Here is a 24,329-nt window from a genome sequence, read left to right as displayed (position 1 = left end):
GAAGAAACATGATTGTCACAATCATATTCGAAGAGCAAAATAATATGATAGGAGCTATTTTTGTGGCGATGTAACATTTTAACCTGCAACCATGTTGGCTCAGTGAACATGGTTCTAAGAAAAATATAATTGTCCTCATCTAAAATGTTATTATGTTGATAAAAAGAATTTTGTTTGAATGAAAAGATTAAAAATGCTTTTCTCCTAGTTAAAAGAACATGGTCACAACCTAAAATGTTTTGATCTTTATGAAAAAAACTTTTTTCATCGTCGAAAAAAGGACGCCAGTTGAGAAAAGAAAACACAAAATTAACTTTATTTATTTGTTTTTATTTATTTATAAACTAATTCATTGTTTATTTGTATTTATATTGCCGTTCAAGCAAACATCATATATTTTTACACACTCTATGTTATTTCAATTTCAACAATAAGTAATCATTCCATATTTAATTGGTGTCCATCAAATGTACAGACATCATGTAACTGCAAATAAAAATAAATGATCCATATAGCAAAATGCAGAACAAAAAACAGGTACATTTTTCAATTACACTTTCCTTTTTTGTGTTCACATAAAACCACGTGCCACTTCTGAATAAATAAATTAACACAAAACACAGTAAATCCGTATTCTCCGTCCATTCCAAGAAACAATCAACACAGGACTGACGCACAAAATGAAAATCGTGTGTACCTGCTCAATGTTTTTATAAAATTCTTTTCACTGCAAAAAAGTTAAAAAATTAAATGGTCACGAAAAAAATGTAAATTGTCTTTATGGCCATGTAATGGTTCTGGACATGTCTATAACATACTTGACCTACAAAAACACTTTTTCCCTGTAAAAAAGTAAAACAATTGAATGGTCAGGTACATGATTTTTCCGACCATTTAATGGTCTCAAATTCTATCATTTAAATGATAGAACATGTTTGCGGTATTTGAGAACCATTCAAATGCATATTGCCACCATACATTTTTCTCCGCTCGAAAACTATTTTTACAAAGACAAAATACATGGTTTTCGCGGCAATTACATGCTCTAGATAAGCATTAAACGAATGGCGCAACCATGTCTAAACATGGCTTGTCTGTGCGTGTTTGCTTCAAAAATTGTTTTCATTAAATTTAGGACAAACATTTTCAAATTTGCGTCCCTCCGTTAGGTTAGCTTAAAGTGGCAGCCCGATTAAGTTTCAGGCTCACTTAGACTATTCAGTTCATTGTGATACCACATTTACTAAAAGTACCTATTATATATGGGCACTTCTAGTTTTAACCGCTGAACCTTCTCGATTATTTTCTTCTGTTGAACCAACCAGATTGTTCCAAAAACATAACAGACTGCTTAAATAAGTTAACGTTTTTCAGGTCCGCCAGTAATCTAAAGCTATATGCCCCTAAAATTTGCCTACGCCTTACACAAAATGCAGGACACTCACACAAGAGGTGTTTAATTGATTTCTTTTCCTCCGCATCATGACGGCTCATAACATACAATAGTCATTATACTTCGCGCTAATAGTTTTTGCAAAATCGCATACCAGGCAGCGACCCGTTATAGCAGATATCAGGTGTGGTATCTGACGTCTTGAGAACACTAGCATATCTAGTGTGCGGTTTAAGTTTAAATGGGGCCATATTTGTTTGTCGTTAAACCCCTTGCAATTCTCCCACCGAACATTTGCCATCATAACAGCCTTCTCACGCATTAAGAGCTTGCAGGTAGCCAGAGGCATACCAACAGATTCTAGTTCCCCTGGAATATGTAAGGTAGTTTCTAGCCTTGCTAACTCAACCGCTTCGCAGTTCCCCGGTATGTTCTTATGGCCAGACACCCATATTAGGTGAATATTGTACTGCTCAGCCATCTCGTTGAGGGATTTGCGGCAGTCGATGGCCGTTTTCGAGTTAAGGAACACAGAGTCCAAGGATTTTATTGCAAGTTGATTGTCTGAGTATATATTAATGCCAACATTTTTTGGAACATTACTTCTCAGCCAATTCGCTACCTATCTTTTTGCTAATATTTCGGACTGATACACACTACAGTGATTAGGTAATCTTTTCGCTATTCAAAGTTCCAGATCTTTATAATATACTCCGAAACCCACTTGCCCGTCCATTTTGGAGCCATCAGTCGCATGTTTTTGAACTAAGGCAAATTTTTCTTAAAGTAAAGAAACACATTTTTGATTTAAAGAAATCGTCCTTAAATTAACTGATATAGAGAATCATTCGATTTAAGATAAAATGCTTCAAATATAGGCTATGAGCCACGGTGACATCGTGGGTTCGATTCCTGCTTCGACCGAACACCAAAAAGTTTTTCAGCGGTGGATTATCCCACCTCAGTAATGCAGGTGACATTTCTGGGGTTTCAAAGCTTCTCTAAGTGGTTTCATAAAAAGAAGGTCTCTTGTCATTGAGCTTAACATGGAATCGGACAGCACTCAGTGATATGAGAGAAGTTCACCAATGTGGTATCACAATGGACTGAATAGTCTAAATGAGCCTGATACATCGGGCTGCCACCTAACCTAACCTAGGCTATGATTTATTTTGAGGATATAGCATCTTTGGTTTAAATTTTTTGTTTGTTTTGTAATTAAGAAAACATTTATTTTTAGTTTTATTGATCCTAGATTTAAAGCCAGATAGGTTGCTAAAAAATGTCTTTATTTTAAGGAAGCTGCATCTTTGGCTCGGAATCAATACCAAAATCTTAAAGGTAAGGCCAAATCTTTGAATCTAAATAAACTTTTTTTGAGTGTAGTACAATTTTAAACAATTTTTAAACAATAAACAGTTTTATCTACATATTCGTACAGTCGAGATATTATATGCGAAGAATTATAGATTTTAGATCATTTGGTACAAACATTTTTTCAAATGCGACCAAATGTCTTTGTTTATAGATCAGATGCAGTATAAAGCTTTCATACGTGTGTTTAGAATTACAAAAATAACGGGTAGCTCATAGTAGTTTGACTTGTCCTCATATGGGGACAGAGGGCGGTAATGGGTTAAGGGACACATACTAACATCGCGCACCAATATTCTTCAACCTGATCAGATGAAATTTGCAAGACAAATCTGGGGTCGGTTTATATGATCCAGTGGTCCAATATGACCGGTTTTCAATAATATCTGACCTACATTAATAACAGCTACTTATACCAAGTTTCAATCAAATAGCTTGTTTCGTTCGCATGTTAGCATGATTTCCACAGACGGACGGATGGGCGGACATACTCCGAATTTCACCACACGGATGAAAAAGACTGTTTTTCATATGTTTGGCTATAAACATTATATGTTTGGAACACAAATTTTTAAACACAATATTTTTGAGTGCAAGCATATAACGTTCATAAACTAGCATAACATGTTTGGGACATATATGTTAATATGTTAGAACATATTATGTTTGGGACATAAAATGTTTGTAAATATAATATGCTTGGATGCAAACATATATTAATTTAGAAATAGCCTATAAACATATATGTGTTTAGTAGCTTGGAGCGCTATTTAACAGGGAGCGATATTGAATTAAGTTGGTGGTTGTTGCTTGTTATTACAAAATTAACATTTTATTTTTCCTTGGGCAATTGATCAGCTACTTCTTTGATCCTTACAAACTGTGTGGTCCGCTGTTCGAATCCCCGTCCGGCAAAAGGTAAAATTAAAATAAAAAAAATCATAAAATTGAATAATTTCTTCTACAATGTTTGTATTACAGAAAAAGGTGCTAAGAACTAAAAAATCTCGTGGAAGTGAGAAAGATGTCGGGGAATATACAATTGGGCAGAAACAAAATTTTGAGCATTCAGGTCGAAAACCTATGTTGTTAGCACCTATATTACCTGTTTATTGTCATAATTCATTATGATTGTAAATATATAAATAAATAAATAAAATTTTGAGCACAATATTGTTTGGGAGAATTTTTTTTAAGCATATAATATTTTTGGGTGCAAAATGCTTCCAAACATATTATATGGTCACAGAATAACATATTGTTTTTTGGAAGACAACATTATTGAATTTGGATGCAAAAATACAAAATGTTTGGAACTTAGACTACCCAAACATATATTGTTTAGACCAATATGCTTTCAAACATATTATATATTGGTAGAGATCAAACATATAAATGTTTGGGCAATACCCAAAAATGTATATGCTTGAAGCAAAATATGTTTGGGAGTATATGTTACAGAAGCGATTTTTTGTGAGGGTGCACTACCCAAAATATATATATTTTATGGGGTTTGAGATCAATATTTGCTTACAAACGGAACAACAAAATTAGTATGTCCCCGTTCTATCCCTCCAAGAAAGCGTCACCAAAAAAGTAGTAAAAATTTTCTTTTTGGGTCTGGAAGTTGGCACAGAAGCGAAGAATTTAACATAGCCATGTCATAGAACGGATGTCCACCATTTCAACAGCCGTTGCACTGAATTTGCATCACTTATTAAGATGTGATCCGAACTCTGTGATATTTTGCCAAATAAATAATTTTTATATTTTTTTTATGATTTTTAATGCATTCTGCCCCTTGTCTGAAACGTTTGACCTCGAATATTTTCAAAAGTTATCGATTTTTTCTAGAATGGATTTAGAATTTGTGTGGGAAAAAATTTTGTTTTTAACCTATCTGAAACAAAAAGAGTTATAATAACCCACTAAAGTATGAAAAAGAGTGTTGACAAAAATTGAAGTGGAAAAAATATATAGTATAGTTAAAATAAAGAACAATTTTGGGAGGACATTTTTAGAAGTATTTTTAAAGTTGTGCCTTTAGAACAACTACCAAATATTTTTCTAGGACACTAAAACACATTCCTCTCAGAGCATAAACTCATGTAATATTTTTTCCATTTTCAGGTCTATTCCAATTCCGAAACTTCTTAAAAAATCAAGGTAAGTTTAATATCATATCTCTCGGAAATGATAAGATCAATATCTCGTCAAACACCAAGGTATTCTCATTGCTATTAAGCCCCCCATCAGAATTATCAAGACTCGTCCTGAGTCAGATCTAAAACCTCTCCCTATTTATGATATTTAGATTTATTGAAAATATTGTTGGCCATCTCCGGATACCATTGTCGTCTTGCTTCTAGGCAATGAACTGTAACAACCTTAAAAGCGCTGAGAGTAAGAACGTAAGATATTATTTAATAGAAATCATCGAAGGATTGTTTTCATTTCGGGCATCTTTTGAGGCTGAGCTAATGGAGGTTTACATTTTTGTTATTCTCTGGTGTTGCTTGGTTGGTTAGTTGTTATTATGTATTGAATATTTTTGTTGCTCTCACATCCCAAAGAGGAAGAGGAAGGTAACAACAAAAAGGAATCTTCTTTCCAACACCCAACCTCTTCAAGATCATACCATTACTTGCAAAAAATTTATGTATATACATTGGAAGTAGATAAAAATGGGACAAAGGTGAAACAAAGATTAGGAGAGTAGTAGTAACAATGAATATTATGATGATTGTTGTGAGAAAAGTGGAAGACAACCACAAAAAGGAAACAACCTAGAACTAAACTCAATGAGCTGTCTTTTTCGTCTTCCTTTATTCCTTTATACTTCAGAGATCAGGTCAGATCTTTGTGCTTTATATGCTTATTGTTGAATACTACTAATCATGATGGAAGATTATGAGAATTATTACTCTTAAAGTAAAGCAGGATATCTTGAAATTATTTACCATTCCTACCATTTGATTTTAGATCCTTTTTACTATAGCGGTCACAAGTGATTTTAATATGGTGTTCATGGGTAGAAGGATGTGAACTTTTAAATTTGATATTAGTAGATGGAAGGAAGTTTATTTCGAAGAAAAGTATATACTTTTTGTGATAAACCTTTATGTAAAACAATTTCATAAAGATTAACTAAAAAAAATCTTTTCTGGCTAATTGAATTCTCCCTCAGATCATTCTCACTTCCACGAGTTTTTTTTAGTTCTTAGCACGTTTTTCTGTAATACAAACAATGTAGAAAAAATTATTAGATTTTATAATTCTTTTTTAAATTTTACCTTTCGACTCACTCAAAAAAAAGTGAACTCTCTATTTCACTAAAGCCAATTTAACTTTCGTTTAGTTCATGGAATTATTATGTTTGGAGAAAGTTTCCTCTACTCTAATAATTTTTTGTGCACGTTAGTTAAATTAACTAAAACCGAGGAGAAAAATATACACAAATGAAGGATAAAGATTAACTAAATTCATGTCTTCCACAAAATAGTTCAATATTTCTTTAAATTTGTAAATTTTACTACAAATCCGTTCATCATGAACTTCGTATGTCACTAAAGACATTCTTGCAATTTTGAACTCCAATTTTTTCCTTCAAACTACAAAATTTTCTTTAACAAGTGAAAAGACTTAATTATGTCAAATAAATTTTCTTGAATTTGTCGAAAAATATTAACTTATTTTTATGACATCGGCGTGATGCCAGCGTTTGTTATACTGTTTAGTTAAAATTTTCTAAAAATATTCAAAATTTTCTAAAATTAACCGAAATTTTTCTTCCTGTTGGGTTCAGTGTTTTTTCAGTGCTGAACGGAGTATCGAACCGCGTATCATACAGTTTGTGAGCCAACACACTATCCACTGGGCTACGTAGCTGTTATTGTCATCAAGAGACAATTATCGCTATAGCCATCAACGCACAAGCAACGCAAACAGTCAAACATTATATTTATATAGCATAGGTTTCGGCGCCCAGGAGCCAATTAAAGAAACTTTATTTAAAAGAAACATACCTTTAGTTGGGCACCTGGAGCAATAATTAGCATGCCCGCCTTGCATACCAACCCCCATATAAACCGATGGCTTGCGGAGCCTCAAATCGGAGAAGCAAATTTCATCCGATCTGTCTGAAATTTGGTACCTGGTGTTAATATATGGTCTTTAACAACCATGTCAAAATTGGTCCATATCGGTCTATAATCATAGGTTAGGTTAGATGGCAGCCCGATGTATCAGGCTCACTTAGACTATTCAGTCCATTGTGATACCACAGTGGTGAACTTCTCTCTTATCACTGAGTGCTGCCCGATTCCATGTTAAGCTCAATGACAAGGGACCTCCTTTTTATAGCCGAGTCCGAACGGCGTTCCACATTCCAGTGAAACCACTTAGAGAAGCTTTGAAACCCTCAGAAATGTCACCAGCATTACTGAGGTGGTATAATCCACCGCTGAAAAACTTTTTGGTGTTCGGTCGTAGCAGGAATCGAACCCACGACCTTGTGTATGCAAGGCCGGCATGCTAACCATTGCACCACGGTGGCTCCCAAAATATGGACCGATACTCACCATTTTCGGCACACCTATTTATGGTCCTAAAATACATCTAGATTTCCAATTTCAGGCAAATTGGATAAAAACTACGGTTTCTATAAGCCAAAGACCCCAAATCGGGAGGTCGGTTTATATGGGCACCATACCGAAACATGGACCGATGCTCACCATTTTTGGCACACCTCTTTACGGTTCTAAAGTACCTCTTGATTTCCAAATTCAGATAAATTGGATAAAAACTGCGGTTTCTATAAGTCCAAGAAGTAAAATCGGGAGATCGGTCTATATGGGGGCTATACCAAAACATGGACCGATACTCACCATTTTTGGCACACCTCTTTATGGTCATAAAATACCTCTAGATTTCAAATTTCAAGCAAATTGGATAAAAACTACGATTTCTATAAGCCCAAGAAGTAAAATCGGGAGATCGGTCTATATGGGGGCTATACCAAAATATGGATCGACACTCACAATTTTTGGCACACGTATTTGTGGTCCTACAATACCTCTAGATTTACAATTTCAGATAAATTGAATAAAAACTGCGGTTTCTATAAGCCCAAAAAGTGAAATCGGGAGATCGGTCTATATGGGGGCTATACCAAAACATGGACCGATACTCACCATTTTTGGCACACCACTTTATGGTCATAAAATACCTCTAGATTTCAAATTTGAGGCAAATTGAATAAAAACTGCGGTTTCTATAAGCCCAAGAAGTAAAATCGGGAGATCGGTCTATATGGGGGCTACACCAAAACATGGACCGATACTCACCATTTTTGGCACACCTCTTTATGGTCATAAAATACCTCTAGATGTCAAATTTCAGGCAAATTGGATAAAAACTACGATTTCTATAAGCCCAAGACCCCAAATCGGGAGATCGGTTTATATGGGGACTATATCAAAACCTGGACCGATATAGCCCATCTTCGAACTTGACCTGCCTGCAGACAAAGGACGGGTTTGTGCAAAATTTCAGCACGATTGCTTCATTATTGATGACTGTAGCGTGATTACAACAGACAGACAGACGGACATCGTTATATCGTCTTAGAACTTCTCCCTGATCAAGAATATATATACTTTATGTAGTCGATATTTCGATGTGTTACAAACGGAATGACAAACTTATTATATCCCCGTCACCATTCTATGGTGGTGGGTATTAAAAAAAACGGACATTTCAAAAATCATCAAGAGCAAAATGTTATTTTTGTATGAGGAACCTGGAACTTTTTGCCGCAAAAATTTTGTTTTCTCGCCAAAAAAACCCTTAACGAAATCAGATTCATAATTTCCGAGAAAAAACACGGTTGCGACAAACATGTTATAGGTTCCTCATCAAAAAATAACATTTTGCTCTTGAAACATATGTGAGGTGATCATATTCATTCTCTAAGGGCACATCTTTGGCTCGGAATCAACACACAGGAAAAAACAAGTTTTGTCTTCAATCACTGGAATTATAGTAGCAATCCCCAAAGTCAATTAAAATTTTAATTGTTCCAATTAAAAAATTAATTGTTACAATTAATTTTTATGATTCAAAATTCAGTCCATCAAAGGCCAAGTTGTCATATATCAATTTTATGGTATTCTCTTGGACAAAATTCACCCGTTGGAGAAATAATTAATTTTATTAATTAATTGTTCAATTAATTTTTTAATTGTTCCAATTAAAAAATTACTTGTTACAATTAATTTTGATGATTCAAAATTCAGTCCATCAAAGGCCAAGTTGTCATATATCGATTTTATAGTATTCTCTTGGATAAAATTCACCCGTTGGAAAAATTTCCCATAAACCGGTACTTGTTAAATTGTTAACATTAACATTGTTAACATATGGTCTGGATACGATACGAAATTCTATCACAAAAAAATCGTCAATATTTCGTCAGACTTGCTATCCGACCAATTGTATTGTGAATTCAAACCCAAAACAAAACAAACTCATTTGCAGCTGTCCTGTCTTACACTCCGAATCGGTCATCGCTCGCATACCATCGATAGAGAATTGGAAATTTCATTGTTATTTGGCTGTTCAACTCGTGTGAGTAACCAAAGGTTGTTTGGCTTTATTTTGAAGAAGATAAAAAGTAGACTTGCCGTTGATGCATTCACGGACGACCCATCGATCGCGCATACATTCTCATTTACTGGTCTACAAAATAAATGAGTGGCTCAAGTGACTAGCAGTCAATTCCAAGGGTGACTTGTTGGTTGTTTGCCCTCTTATATGTGACTTGGAATACCAAGTAAATTTCCTCCCTTTTCCAATCTAAAAAAAGAAAAAAAAATATAAGCGTTTACATTGTGATACATCCAACGGAGCCGATAGCACGTACCACAAATACGATCGATTTCTTACATTTCAGGCGAGATCAAAAAGCCCAAAATGACTATGCAGAGGTATTGAGCAAATGATTGATCTTTTGTAAATTTGTGAAGAAAAAAACCATGATCTTCCCCACTTTCACGTCTTCGTAACTGCACGTAGCGAATTTTTCCTAATGAGTTTTCAATTTAAATTTTTATTTTTTTCGACATAGTCAATTCCTTTGATGTTTACTCCTTTATTTATGTTTCTCCACTTTTATGAATGTGGACAAAGTCGGCCTCATTCTCACAAAATTGATTAACCATAAAATTCAATACAAAATGGCAAGAAGAAAAAAATGCAAAAAACCCGGATTTCTATGGAAATGTTATATTAGGAGCCACCGTTGTGCAATGGTTAGCATGCCCGCCTTGCATACACAAGGTCGTGGGTTCGATTCCTGCTTCGACCGAACACCAAAAAGTTTTTCAGCGGTGGATTATCCCACCTCAGTAATGCTGGTGACATTTCTGAGGGGTTCAAAGCTTCTCTAAGTGGTTTCACTGCAATGTGGAACGCCGTTCGGACTCGGCTATAAAAAGGAGGTCCCTTGTCATTGATCTTAACATGGAATCGGGCAGCACTCAGTGATAAGAGAGAAGTTCACCAATGTGGTACCACAATGGACTGAATAGTCTAAGTGAGCCTGATACGTCGGGCTGCCACTATACCCAACCTAACCTAATACCCTTTACCATAGGATGGGGGCTATATTAACTATGTCATTCCGTTTGTAACACATCGAAATATTGCTCTAAGACCCCATAAAGTACATATATATTATAGGTCGTGGTGAAATTCTGAGTCGATCTAGCCATGTCCGTCCGTCAAATCACGCTAACTTCCGAACGAAATGAACTATCGACTTGAAAGTTGCCACAAGTAGTTGTTATTGATGCAGGTCGGATGGTATTGCAATTGAGCTTAACGTGGAATCGTGCAGTACTCAGTGATAAGAGAGAAGTTCATCACTGTGATATTACAGTGGAATGAATAGTCTAAGTGAGCCTGATAGATCGGGCTGCCATCTAACCTAACCTATGGTATTGCAAATGGGCCATATCGGACCACTTTTAAGTATAGCCCAATCCGTTTGAAATTTGGTACGTGGTCTAAGTATATAGACTTTAACAACCATGCAAAAATTTGTCCATATAGGTCCATAATTATTTATAGCCCCCATATAAACCGATCCCAGATTTGACCTCCGGAGCCTCTTGGAGGAGCAAAATTCATCCAATTCGGTTGAAATTTGGTACATTGTGCTAGTATATGGCCATGCCAAATTTGGTATATAGTTATACATAGCCCCCCATTGTTATTTCAACCGTCGAACGGAACGGACGTGTTTTTTAATAGCGGATAAAATCATCGTAATAAGTACCTACTACGAATTTCAAGTGTGGTGGGATATTAGGCCACCATGCAGAGAAATTCAAAGACATCCACTGGGTTGCTAACTTCAGGGCCCAGTGGACGGGTATCGACTGGAGTTATAAATTTGGGCAATGACCAAGAGTTAGGCCCAATTAGTCGACCTGTAGACGGGTCGACAGGTGGCGACAATTTGACAAGTCGGACCTTTTCCAAGGTAACGGCATCAAAAGGAGGTAATCCCTCACGAAAGAGATTCAAAGAACGCAGAAATGCTTTGTTTATCCTAAAGAAATTAGGATCAGTCGACCCAAGCACGTTGTCGGCTAAACAAAGCGATTCCTTAAAATGGGCTCAAGGAATTCTTGAGGCTGGAAAAAGGGAACGATCACCGGATGAGCTGCCATCCTCCAAAAGGGATCAACGATCGTTTGCCTCAGTTGCTAAAGACAGCCTTGTGATGGCTATCATAAATAAAAGAGCATTGGACGGTATGGTTCCAAAGCAAAAATGGGGGGAAATTGAGAATGCTTTGTCTGGCGTCTACACACAGGTGCTGGAAAAGTTTCCCGGCCCAGATCCTCGACACCAAGAGGCTGGTTGGTATCAAGGACGCTTTAAGCTAGTCGCATTTGAGGACCAGAGGTCTATAGAATGTTTTAAAGCTGCTCTGATACTAATTGGTGAAGTTTGGGAAGGAGCTGCTCTAGAGTTAGTCGAGAAGAAAGACATACCGGCTAGACCAAGAGCACATGCGTGGATACCTGCAAACCCTCCTGACCCTGAATCTATTTTAAATAGACTGAAACAATGCAATACAGATCTTCCAACAGCTGATTGGAAGGTTGGCTGTTTGGATGAAGTGGATGGGCCAAGACGGCATGCAGTGTTTATATTGAACACTCAGTCTTTGTCACATCTAGCAAAGTCCCAGGGCCGTGTATGTTATGGCTTTCATTATATCCAAATGAAGGTGTATAAAAACGATCAGCTAAAGGATTCAGAAATGGACAAGCCTCTGTCTGAATCAGAAGTAAGCGGATCCTCTTGCGAAGTCGAGGGGGATACCAAGACATTTGAAGACATGGATAGATACCGTATGCGTGAGGAGGCTTCTACTGCCTCAGAACTCACCAAAGTTGAACCTATGGTTATTGCGAGAGTCACCGATATCTCTGAAGAGGACATTCTTGATGACACGATTGAAGCGGCTGATGTGACGGTTGTTGAAAATCTCGATGGTCCTACGGATCCTCCAGATAAATCTTCATCATTGTAAGGCTGCATGTGCTGCCTTAAAAGTTCTCCTGATGAAAGGGGACATAGATATAGTTCTTATTCAAGAACCATATGTTTATAAAAACAAAATATGTGAATTAAGTACTCCGGGGTTCAAACTATTGCAGTACACTGGTAATGATGTAAATCGAGCCTGTATAATTGCTAAAAACGAGCTCAACTTGTTTCTGCTTCCTTCAATGTGCAATACAGTCACTGTCGTTGCAAGTTTAGAAATAGCCAAATGCAAAATGCAAGAACTGAATGAAATGATATCTGAGTGGCAGGTTTTAAGTGAACACAGCTTCTCAGATAATCGCTACATCAGTTTCAAATTTGATGTTCATATCACCAAGATCATATTTCCGCCAAATGTTAGGAAAGCTGACTGGAATAGGTATAGGGAATCGTTCAATATGATGATACCGGAAATAACAGAGACAAATATGAGAAATGTACAAGATATCGAACACGCAGTGGAGCGGATTACTAAGGCCTTCAACATCTCACTGAAAGCTGCATGCCCTAGAGGAAAGCCAAGGGGGAAACATCGACCACCATGGTGGTCTACGGAATTAAGTAATATGAGGAAATCCTGCAGGAAGCTCTTTAACAAGGCAAAGTCCACCAGAGCCCCTGAGGACTGGGACGCTTACAAGAAGAATCTGAGAGAATACAAGCGAGAACTGAGAAAGGCTCAGCATAACTCTTGGAATGCTTACTGCAGCAGTATTGAGAATACGTCCGAGGCTTCCAGACTACGGAAGGTTCTAGCATCCACCAACTTCGCTCCAGGTTTCATCAAAACATCGGAGGGCAATTGGACAACGTCCAGTGAGGAGACGCTGGAGGTACTATTGGACACACATTTTCCTGGAAATCAGACGGTTGAACCATGTACTGGCGGTGCCACAGTTGCTCAGCGGTCGTTTCCTGTCGAGGAAATTGTATCGGAAACTAGAATAAGATGGGCGCTAAATAGCTTTGGACCATTCAAATCCCCTGGACCTGATGGAATTACTCCGGCGGAGTTACAAGCTGTAACTGACAAAATTATCCCCTGGTTGTCGGTGATATATAAAGGATGTATCAACTTATCATATATCCCAGGAAAGTGGAGGGAAACAAAAGTCGTTTTCATACCTAAAGCGGGAAAAGCCTCTCACTCGAGGGCGAAGGATTTCCGACCAATCAGCTTATCCTCATTCCTACTTAAGACTCTGGAGAGGATGATAGATATTTATCTTAGAACTAGCATCGATTCAAGTTTGTTCTCGAAACGACAGCATGCATACTCGAAGGGCAGGTCTACTGAGACCGCACTACATGAACTAGTCAGCTTTATTGAAAGCTCACTATCTGTCAAAGAATACACAATCGTGGCGTTTCTAGACATCGAGGGGGCGTTCAATAATGTCCATCCGAGCTCGATATTAAATGGACTGACAACTCTGAATGTTGATCAATGTATACTCAGGCTGTTAGACGAACTGCTAATGAAGAGACGTATTTCAGCCACACTAGGACAAGCAAACATACAAAAGTATGTGAACAGAGGCACTCCCCAAGGAGGAGTTCTATCACCTCTTCTTTGGAATGTTGCTATAAATAGCCTTCTGGTTACTCTAGAAAAAGAAAGGATAAAAGTGGTGACATACGCAGATGATGTAGCTCTGGCAGTCAGGGGAAAATTCCCATCCACAATCAGAGATATTATTCAGAGGGCCCTCCGGATGACTGAACAATGGGCGAAAGACAATGGTCTTGGGGTAAATCCTGCAAAGACAGAATTAGTCATGTACTGCAAAGATCGCACGGTTAGGCCTATTTCCTTAGGGGGTATTGAAATTCCCTTTGGTGATTGTGCAAAATACCTTGGCGTTATTTTGGACAGGAAGCTGAACTTTAAGCTTAATATTGAAGAAAGGGCGAGGAAGGCAACTATAGCTTTGTACTCGTGCAAAACGGCAATAGGAAAAAAGTGGGGACTAAAACCAAAAATTGTGCATTGGCTATACACGGCAGTGGTTAGACCTATAATGCTATATGGTGTTGTAGTCTGGTGGCCGGCACTTCAGAAACCGACTGGTTTAGATAAAGTTCAGCGTATGGCGTGTTTGTGTATTTCAGGCGCATTCAGCAAGACAGGAACAAATTCCCTTAATGTCATGCTGCATCTATTGCCTTTAGACATTTTGGCCAAACAGTCAGCTGCAACAACGGCTGTGCGGTTGCGCGAACTATCGCTGTGGTCGGAAAATGGTTACGGTCACAGTTCTGTCCTCAAAATAATGTCAGATGTGCCTAACGTAGTGGATTACACTTTGGCGAGTCCACTTTTCGACAAAAAGTTTGAGACTCTAATCCCCAACAGTGAGGCGTGGTGCACACAGACCCCGGGGAATAAAGAATATATAGATTTCTACACTGATGGCTCCAAATTGGATGGACAAGTGGTTTTCGGAGTATATTCTAATGATCTGGAACTTCAAATAGCGAAAAGATTACCTAATCACTGTAGTGTTTTTCAGGCTGAAATATTAGCAATAAGAGAGGTGGCGAATTGGCTGAGAAGTAATGTTCCAAAAAATGTGGGCATTAATATATACTCAGACAGTCAACCTGCAATAAAATCCTTGGACTCTGTGTTCCTCAACTCGAAAACGGCCATCGATTGCCGCAAATCTCTCAATGAGATGGCTGAGCAGTACAATATTCACCTAATATGGGTGCCTGGCCATAGGAACATACCGGGGAACTGCGAAGCGGATGAGTTGGCAAGGCTAGGGACTACCTTACATATTCCAGGGGAACTAGAATTTGTTGGTATGCCCCTAGCTACCTGCAAGCTCATGCTGCGTGAGAAGGCTGTTATGATGGCAAATGTTCGATGGGAGAATTGCAAGGGTTGTAACGACACCAAGCAAATATGGCCCCATTTCAACTTAAACCGCACACTAGATATGCTAATGTTCTCGAGACGTCAGATATCACTCCTGATATCTGCTATAACGGGTCGCTGCCTGATAGGAGATTTTGCAAAAACTATTGGCGCGAAGTATAATGACTATTGTATGAGCTGTCATGATGCGGAGGAAAAAGAATCAATTAAACACCTCTTGTGTGAGTGTCCTGCATTTTGTGTAAAGCGCAAGCAACTTTTAGGAGCATATAGCTTCAGATTACTGGCGGATCTGGAAAACGTTAACTTAAGCAGTCTGCTAATATTTTTGGAACAATCTGGTTGGTTCAACAAAGAAAAATAATCAAGAAGGTTCAGCGGTTAAAACTAGAAGTGCCCATATGTAATAGGTACTTTTAGTTAATGTGGTATCACAATGGACTGAATAGTCTAAGTGAGCCTGAATCTTAATCGGGCTGCCACTTTAACCTAACCTAACCTAGCCCCCCATATTTCATTCTGGCTCTAGACTCTAGATTAACTTCCAATTTAGAAGACGATGTTAAGAAGTTTTAAGATACCTTGCCATCGTTAAGTATCACCACAACACAAGTAATTCGATTGTGGGTGACAGTCTTTAGTAGAAGTTTCTACGCAATCCATATTATGGTGATATTTTGTTCTGTGTATCATCCGCCTTAGCGAGAATTTCTTCAAACTGATTTACATAAGACATCCCTTGGAAATAGTTTAGCTCTTTATTAGAGGTGATTACATAAAGAAATTTTCCAAATCATTTGGATGGATGATAAAATTTACCTTAGGGCTTTCTCCGTCCTAGGTAAAAACATTTTCTTCTTAATCGACCATAATTATGTTAAGGTCGCTCAAGTGTGGTTTCTCATATGTGTGGCAGCCAGGTAGTTTTCTCACCTCAAGGATATCCATACGAAGAGGTGTTTAACCAAATAGTAAACTGGAACAATTCTCTCATCTCACCTTGTTGAGTATTGGTTACACCTGTTTTCTTTACCACCTACTATCGATTAAAAATACACGACTGTCTTGGCTTGTGCCATTAAGAAGAGACAAGGAAACAAATTTCGTAACGCTTCAGGACAAACAATACAAGGAAAATTAATATTCCATAAATCGTGATTGTTTCTCTTTGAAATTTATTTTTGAGAGTTGTAGCCTGATCATGGTGGTAGTGGTGGTGTGACTTTAATCCTTTGATAAATTTTGAACTCAACAATCAATGGATAGAGTTTACAAAAGCTGGCTGGCTGGCTGTATGAATGAGTGTGGTTAAATAAAGCAATGAATAACCTAGCCAGTCACCAGTTTTAGGTTTTGGTCATGTCATGGTTTTCCAAAAAGGGTGCATCAATGAGAACCATAGCCATTTAAAATGTTCATCAAATATATCCTGAAGTCCTGCCACATTGTTGGTTTTTTGGCTTGAGAGCAATTGTCGACAAGGTTGAAAAAACGCGACATGTATGCCATTTCGAAAGCTTTGCCTTTCACTAACTTTGGCCTCCCATTATTCCTTTTTATCGTCATCGTCGCAATAGACATGCTGCTGCAAACTGCTCGTGTTGGTTGGATTTATTCCGGCTTTGCCTGCTGACTCAGATGAATGCAACTGGCGGTCGGCACTGGTCCAGACACTATTGTTGTGAAGTGGTAGTTTAGAAGTTTAACCTTGTACGGTTTATTTGCCTACTACGCTTCAACGTTTGGCGTGTTTTGTTCTCGCTTCTTCTTCTCCGGTCTTACCAGGGATGTTGTAAAAATTTGTTTCTTTGGTTTGTCCCTGGGTTTTTGCATCCCTTAAATTCTATGCCGATTGTTTTTGGTAGGATTTCATTGGAAATCTTTTTGGGGTGGTTGAGTGTAGTGTGCAAAAAAAAGCAGGCTGCAGGCTTCATGGTAAAAGTGCTAGTATTGCGATTTACTGGGATTTATTTTTACCCTCTGTGATTTAACGGTGAGATAGAGAAAGAGAGTGAGAAAGAGAAGGAGAGAAAAGAACATAGCAAATTGCATCTTTTAATTTTTTAAAATAATATTGAACAATTGCTCTTTGTTCTCTACCTATTATTACCTGTGTACGAGACCGCTTTTGCTGATTTTTTTTTGAGGTAAATGCACTTAAGGAATTTTGTTGGGAATCTTAAACGAAGAGAAACTACCATAAATCCAGGTTGTTTTTGATGTATGAATACTGAGAATGTACATTTCTCATAGCAAGAACGATCGCAATATATTTCTCTTGCTTAATATATACCAAAAAATATATTGTCGTGAGGCGAAAGAGTTACATGTCCTTAAAATACGTGTGCGAATTTTGCTTAGCAAAGAAGACGCATTTGATATAAAGTTTTTTTCTTGTCCAAAATTCGATCAACTTTTCAATGAAATCTTTCGACTTAAAACTTGGTATCTTAACATGAAAGAAAATATTGTTTGTCTAGAGTAAACTTGGCTTCAATAATTCTAAAAAATTCTTTAATATTGATGAAACCGTTAATAATTTAATTTAATTTAATTTAATTTAATTTAATTTAATTTAATTTAATTTAATTTAATTTAATTTAATTTAATTTAATTTAATTTAATTTAATTTAATTTAATTTAATTTAATTTAATTTAATTTAATTTAATTTAATTTAATTTAATTTAATTTAATTTAATTTAATTTAATTTAATTTAATTTAATTTAATTTAATTTAATTTAATTTAATTTAATTTAATTTAATTTAATTTAATTTAATTTAATTTAATTTAATTTAATTTTAATTTAATTTAATTTAATTTAATTTAATTTAATTTATTTTATTTTATTTTAATTTAATTTATTTTAATTTAATTTAATTTAATTTAATTTAATTTAATTTAATTTAATTTAATTTAATTTAATTTAATTTAATTTAATTTAATTTAATTTAATTTAATTTAATTTAATTTAATTTAATTTAATTTAATTTAATTTAATTTAATTTAATTTAATTTAATTTAATTTTAATTTAATTTAATTTAATTTAATTTAATTTAATTTAATTTTAATTTAATTTAATTTAATTTAATTTAATTTAATTTAATTTAATTTATTTTATTTTAATTTAATTTATTTTAATTTAATTTAATTTAATTTAATTTAATTTAATTTAATTTAATTTAATTTAATTTAATTTAATTTAATTTAATTTAATTTAATTTAATTTAATTTAATTTAATTTAATTTAATTTAATTTAATTTAATTTAATTTAATTTAATTTAATTTAATTTAATTTAATTTAATTTAATTTAATTTAATTTAATTTAATTTAATTTAATTTAATTTAATTTAATTTAATTTAATTTAATTTAATTTAATTTAATTTAATTTAATTTAATTTAATTTAATTTAATTTAATTTAATTTAATTTAATTTAATTTAATTTAATTTAATTTAATTTAATTTAATTTAATTTAATTTAATTTAATTTAATTTAATTTAATTTAATTTAATTTAATTTAATTTAATTTAATTTAATTTAATTTAATTTAATTTAATTTAATTTAATTTAATTTAATTTAATTTAATTTAATTTAATTTAATTTAATTTAATTTAATTTAATTTAATTTAATTTAATTTAATTTAATTTAATTTAATTTAATTTAATTTAATTTAATTTAATTTAATTTAATTTAATTTAATTTAATTTAATTTAATTTAATTTAATTTAATTTAATTTAATTTAATTTAATTTAATTTAATTTAATTTAATTTAATTTAATTTAATTTAATTTAATTTAATTTAATTTAATTTAATTTAATTTAATTTAATTTAATTTAATTTAATTTAATTTAATTTAATTTAATTTAATTTAATTTAATTTAATTTAATTTAATTTAATTTAATTTAATTTAATTTAATTTAATTTAATTTAATTTAATTTAATTTAATTTAATTTAATTTAATTTAATTTAATTTAATTTAATTTAATTTAATTTAATTTAATTTAATTTAATTTAATTTAATTTAATTTAATTTAATTTAATTTAATTTAATTTAATTTAATTTAATTTAATTTAATTTAATTTAATTTAATTTAATTTAATTTAATTTAATTTAATTTAATTTAATTTAATTTAATTTAATTTAATTTAATTTAATTTAATTTAATTTAATTTAATTTAATTTAATTTAATTTAATTTAATTTAATTTAATTTAATTTAATTTAATTTAATTTAATTTAATTTAATTTAATTTAATGTAATTTAATTTAATTTAATTTAATTTTAATTTAATTTAATTTAATTTAATTTAATTTAATTTGATTTAATTTAATTTAATTTAATTTAATTTAATTTAATTTAATTTAATTTAATTTAATTTAATTTAATTTAATATGACGCAATTAAAATTTTAATAAAAATTAAATACTACTAATAAAGTTTAAATACTTTTCCAATTTATAATTTGATTCTCACTAAAAAAAATTAACTAATTCAACTAACTTTTATATCAAGGTACGATAAACTTGCTATTCAATATTAAGTCTAGTAAATCACCAGCAGGTAACGATTTGGGTTCTAAAATGGGATTCTTCAAATTCAGAATTTTGAATTATATATATTCCGCTTCCAGAGAAACAAAGTAGAGAACATACAGGAGTTTGTTTTATTTTATTTATTTATCGATTAATTACATTTATAACAAAATTATAAATATAATTTTAATCTTTGACTGCTAGGGTCTTAAGCTTATTTTTATAACCTGCGCCGCACTGTGGAACAGGGTATTAGAAGTTAGTGCATATGTTTGCAACACCCAGAAGGCGACAAGATAGACACTTAGTGTCTTTGGCAATAATGCTCAGGGTGGGTCCCTGAGTCGATCTAGTCATGTCCTATTGATTTTGGAAGAAATCGGATCAGATTTAGATATAGCTCTCATATATATATTTCGTCCGATATTATATGGCCCCAGAAGCCAGAGTTTTACGCCAATTTGGTTGAAATTTTGCACAAGGAGAAAAATAAGTACTATAGTCAAGTATGAAATCGGTTCAGATTTAGATATAGCTCCCATATATATCTTTCGCCCGATTTAGACACATGCAACCACAGAGACCAAAGTTTTATTCAGATTTACTTGAAACTTTGCACAGGGAGTAGAATTATGGTTCTTGATATGCATGCTAATTTTCGTTGAAATCGGTTCAAATTTAGGTATAGCTCCCATATATATTTCGCCCGATTTTCCGTAATATGACCACAGAGGTTAATGTTGTAATCCGATTTACGTGAAGTTTTGCCCAGGGAGTAGAATTAACATTGTAGCTCTGCATGTCAAATTCGCTTCAGATTTAGATATACGAGTAGCTTCCATATATATAGTTTTCCGATTTGGGTAGAAATGGCCAAAATACCCACATGTACCTTATAAAATCGCCACTGCTAAGTCGAAAACTTGTAAAAATAACTCCAATTTTCCTATAATTCTAATACATATCTATCGACCGATAAATCATAAATACACCTTTCCTAAAATTTGGTGTAGGTTCCTGTTTCGGCTCAAAGACGATCCCTATTGATTTTGGAAAAAATCGGTTCAGATTTAGATATAGCTGCCATATATATTTTTCACCGATCTGGTCATAATTGGCGTGTATATCAACCGATCTTCCTCAAATTCCGTACATCCGAATATTTTATGAGTCTCGAAAAACTTGCAAAATATCAGCCAAATCGGTTCAGATTTAGATATAGCTCTCATATATAGCTTTCGCCCCATTTACACGCATTTGCCCACAGAGGCCAAGTTTTTGCTCCGATTTAGTTGAAATTTTGCACAGGGAGTAGAATTAGCATTATAGCTATGCGTGCCAAATTTGGTTGAAATCCGTTCAGATTTAGATATAGCTCCCATATATAGCTTTCGCCCGATTTACACTCAAATGACCACAGAGGCCAATTTTTTGCTCCGATTTAGTTGAAATTTTGCACAGGGAGTATAATTAGCATTGTAGCTATGCGTGCCAAATTTGGTTGAAATCGGTTCAGATTTAAATATAGCTCCCATATATAGCTTTCGCCCGATTTACATTCATATGACCACAGAGGTCAATTTTTAACTCCGATTTAGTTGAAATTTTGCACAGGGAGTAGAATTATCATTATAGCTATACGTGCCAAATTTGGTTGAAATCGGTTCAGATTTAGATATATATCCCATATATAGCTTTCGCCCGATTTACACTCATATGACCACAGAGGCCAATTTTTAACTCCGATTTAGTTCAAATTTTGCACAGGGAGTAGAATTAGCATTGTAGCTATGCGTGCCAAATTTGGTTGACATCGGTTCAGATTTAGATTTAGCTCCCATATATATGTTTTTCTGATTTCGACCAACATTTTCCTTGTAAAATCGCCACTGCTTATTCTAAAAGTTGTAAAAATGACTCTAATTTTCCAAAACTTCTAATACATATATATCGTGCGATAAATCATAAATAAACTTTTGCGAAGTTTCCTTAAAATTGCTTCAGATTTAAATATTTCCCATATTTATTTTTTACTAAAATTGTGTTCCACCCTAGTGCATTAGCCATCTTAAATTTTGAGTCTATAGATTTTGTAGAAGTCTATCAAATTCTGTCCAAATCGAGTGATATTTAATTGTATGTATTTGGGACAAACCTTTATATATAGCCCCCAACACATTTGACGGATGTGATATGGTATCGAAAATTTAGATCTACAAAGTGGTGCAGGGTATAATATAGTCGGCCCCGCCCGACTTTAGACTTTCCTTACTTGTTTTGTACTAACATTGTGTTCCATCCCTGGACATTAGCCGACTAAAGTTTTAGGTGTATAGATTTTGTACAAGTCTAGATCGGGTCAGATTTAAATATATGTATATGGGAACATACGCACTTATATATAGCACATAACATAGTTGACGGATTTGATATAGTATCGAAAATGTGGATCTACAAAGTGGTGTATAGTCGGCCCCGCCCAACTTTAGATTTTTCTTACTTGTTTTTTTTTTTTTTTTTTTTATTGTATTATTTATTTTAAAAACTATAATTAACAAATCACTAAGGAGCCACTGTGGTGCATAGCATGCCCGCCTTGCAGGGTCGTGGATTCAAACACATTTTCGACCAAACACCAAAAAGTTTTTCGGGGGTGGATTATCCCACATCAGTAATGCTGGTGACATTTCTGAGTGTTTCACAACTGCAATGTGGAACGCCGTTCGGACTCGGTTATAAAAAGGAGATCCCTTGTCATTGAACTTTTTTTTTTTCTCTTTATATCTTTATTTGCAATCTATTTACAATACACAAATATTAAGCAAATTGGTTGGATGAATTTACAATACATGACAAGTTATGTTAAGCTCCATTAAACTTAAATCATTAGATGAAATTGTTCAAAAACAAAATTAATATCATAAAAACATAACTTTTATACCATGAAATTTGCAGACTATATACATATAATTTTGACTTATGTTAAAAAGGGCAAGCCGAGAACACTAAGTCTTTTCAGTCTTTTTAATTCATTTCATTCGAGTGGTTACTTGGTCTATTGAGGTAATTTGTACTACTTTTTCGTATTACATCTCGAACCATTGGGACATCAAGATCTTTGTGTATATTTTTGTTGGTTATAAACCACGGTGCACTTGTAATCATCCTTAACGTTTTGGATTGATATCTTTGCAGTATCTCAACGTTTGAGTTGCTTGCTGTACCCCAAAGTTCAATTCCATATGTCCAAATTGGTTTTAATGTTGTTTTGTATAGCAATAATTTATTTTCTAATCTCAACTGTGATCTTGGACCTAGAAGCCAGTACATTCGCTTTGTTTTAATTTCAAGCTGTTGTCGTTTAGATTTTATATGCTTCTTCCACGTCAATCGTTTGTCAATATTTAGTCCTAAGTACCACTGTGGTAGCACAATGGACTGAATAGTCTAAGTGAGCCTGAAATATCGGTTGCCACACACAGAAAACAGATTGGTTGGAAAACCTTTGCAGTAATAAATATTCGCCACTCAGAACATAATATAAGTTGTCTCAATAGTTTTCCAGTATTGTTGAATATTATTTGTCCCCTACAACCATTTGGTGAAAATTGCAATAAGTTTTCTTGTGTGTTGAAAGATAAATAGTTGTGACAACCAAATGTCAGTTCTATGAAAAATATTTCCTGACATCGGTACATACGACCTACCGTAAAGAAATTTCTCAACTGTTATTTAGCAATCATCACTCACATTTGGTAACCACAGCCGAATTCGATTTGAATAATTTTTCAAATGTCAATGTCATTATTGTTAAATTCATTATATTTTATATTATTAAATCCATAACATGTGAACATGGATTTCAACTCAAAACGAGTACATACACGCAAAAAAATAATTCTTTCCTCCCAAACGAAATTTTAGACAAACAAAGTTCGTTTCTCATTTGCTTTTCGCTGTAATGATGTGTATTTGGGAGAAAAGTATATACTTTTTGTGATAAACGTTTATTCTTTTCCAGGATGTAAAAACAATTTCATAAGGACAAACTCAAAAAAATTGCATTTCCCTCTAATTGCATTTTCCCTCACATCTTTCTCACATCCACGATGTTTTTTAGTTCTTAACACCTTTTCCTTTAATACCAACAATGTAGAAGAAATTATACGATTTTATAAATTTTAAAATTTTTTTTTTACCTTTCGCCTGGACGGAGAATCGAACCGCCGACCATGCACTTTCTAAGCCAACACACTAACCACTGACCTATGTACCTGTTATGGTCATCAATGGCACCGTGGTGCAGTGGTTCCGACTTGCATGCCAAGGGTCGTGGGTTCGATCCCTGCTTCGACCAAAGTTTTTATACCCACCACCATAGGATGGGGGGTATATTAACTTTGTCATTCCGTTTGTAACACATCGAAATATTGCTCTAAGACCCCATAAAGTATATATATTCTGGGTCGTGGTGAAATTCTGAGTCGATCTGAGCATGTCCGTCCGTCC

At 34.0% G+C, this 24,329-nt stretch overlaps 1 protein-coding gene across 1 annotated transcript in view; it reads left to right on the top strand.

Moving 5' to 3' along the window:
• The window catches only part of E2f1 (E2F transcription factor 1), a 228,049-nt gene that overhangs the window by 140,277 nt on the left and 63,443 nt on the right, over nt 1-24,329 (top strand). The window contains exon 4 of the mRNA XM_075290749.1: nt 4,898-4,933. The gene's annotated coding sequence lies outside the window, so the exon portion shown is untranslated. The remainder of the gene's footprint in view (nt 1-4,897; nt 4,934-24,329) is intronic.

The sequence above is a fragment of the Haematobia irritans genome, chromosome 1 (assembly GCF_050003625.1).
Source record: "Haematobia irritans isolate KBUSLIRL chromosome 1, ASM5000362v1, whole genome shotgun sequence".
Classification (NCBI taxonomy): Eukaryota; Metazoa; Arthropoda; class Insecta; order Diptera; family Muscidae; genus Haematobia; species Haematobia irritans.
This window is presented reverse-complemented; position numbering and strand designations above follow the sequence as displayed.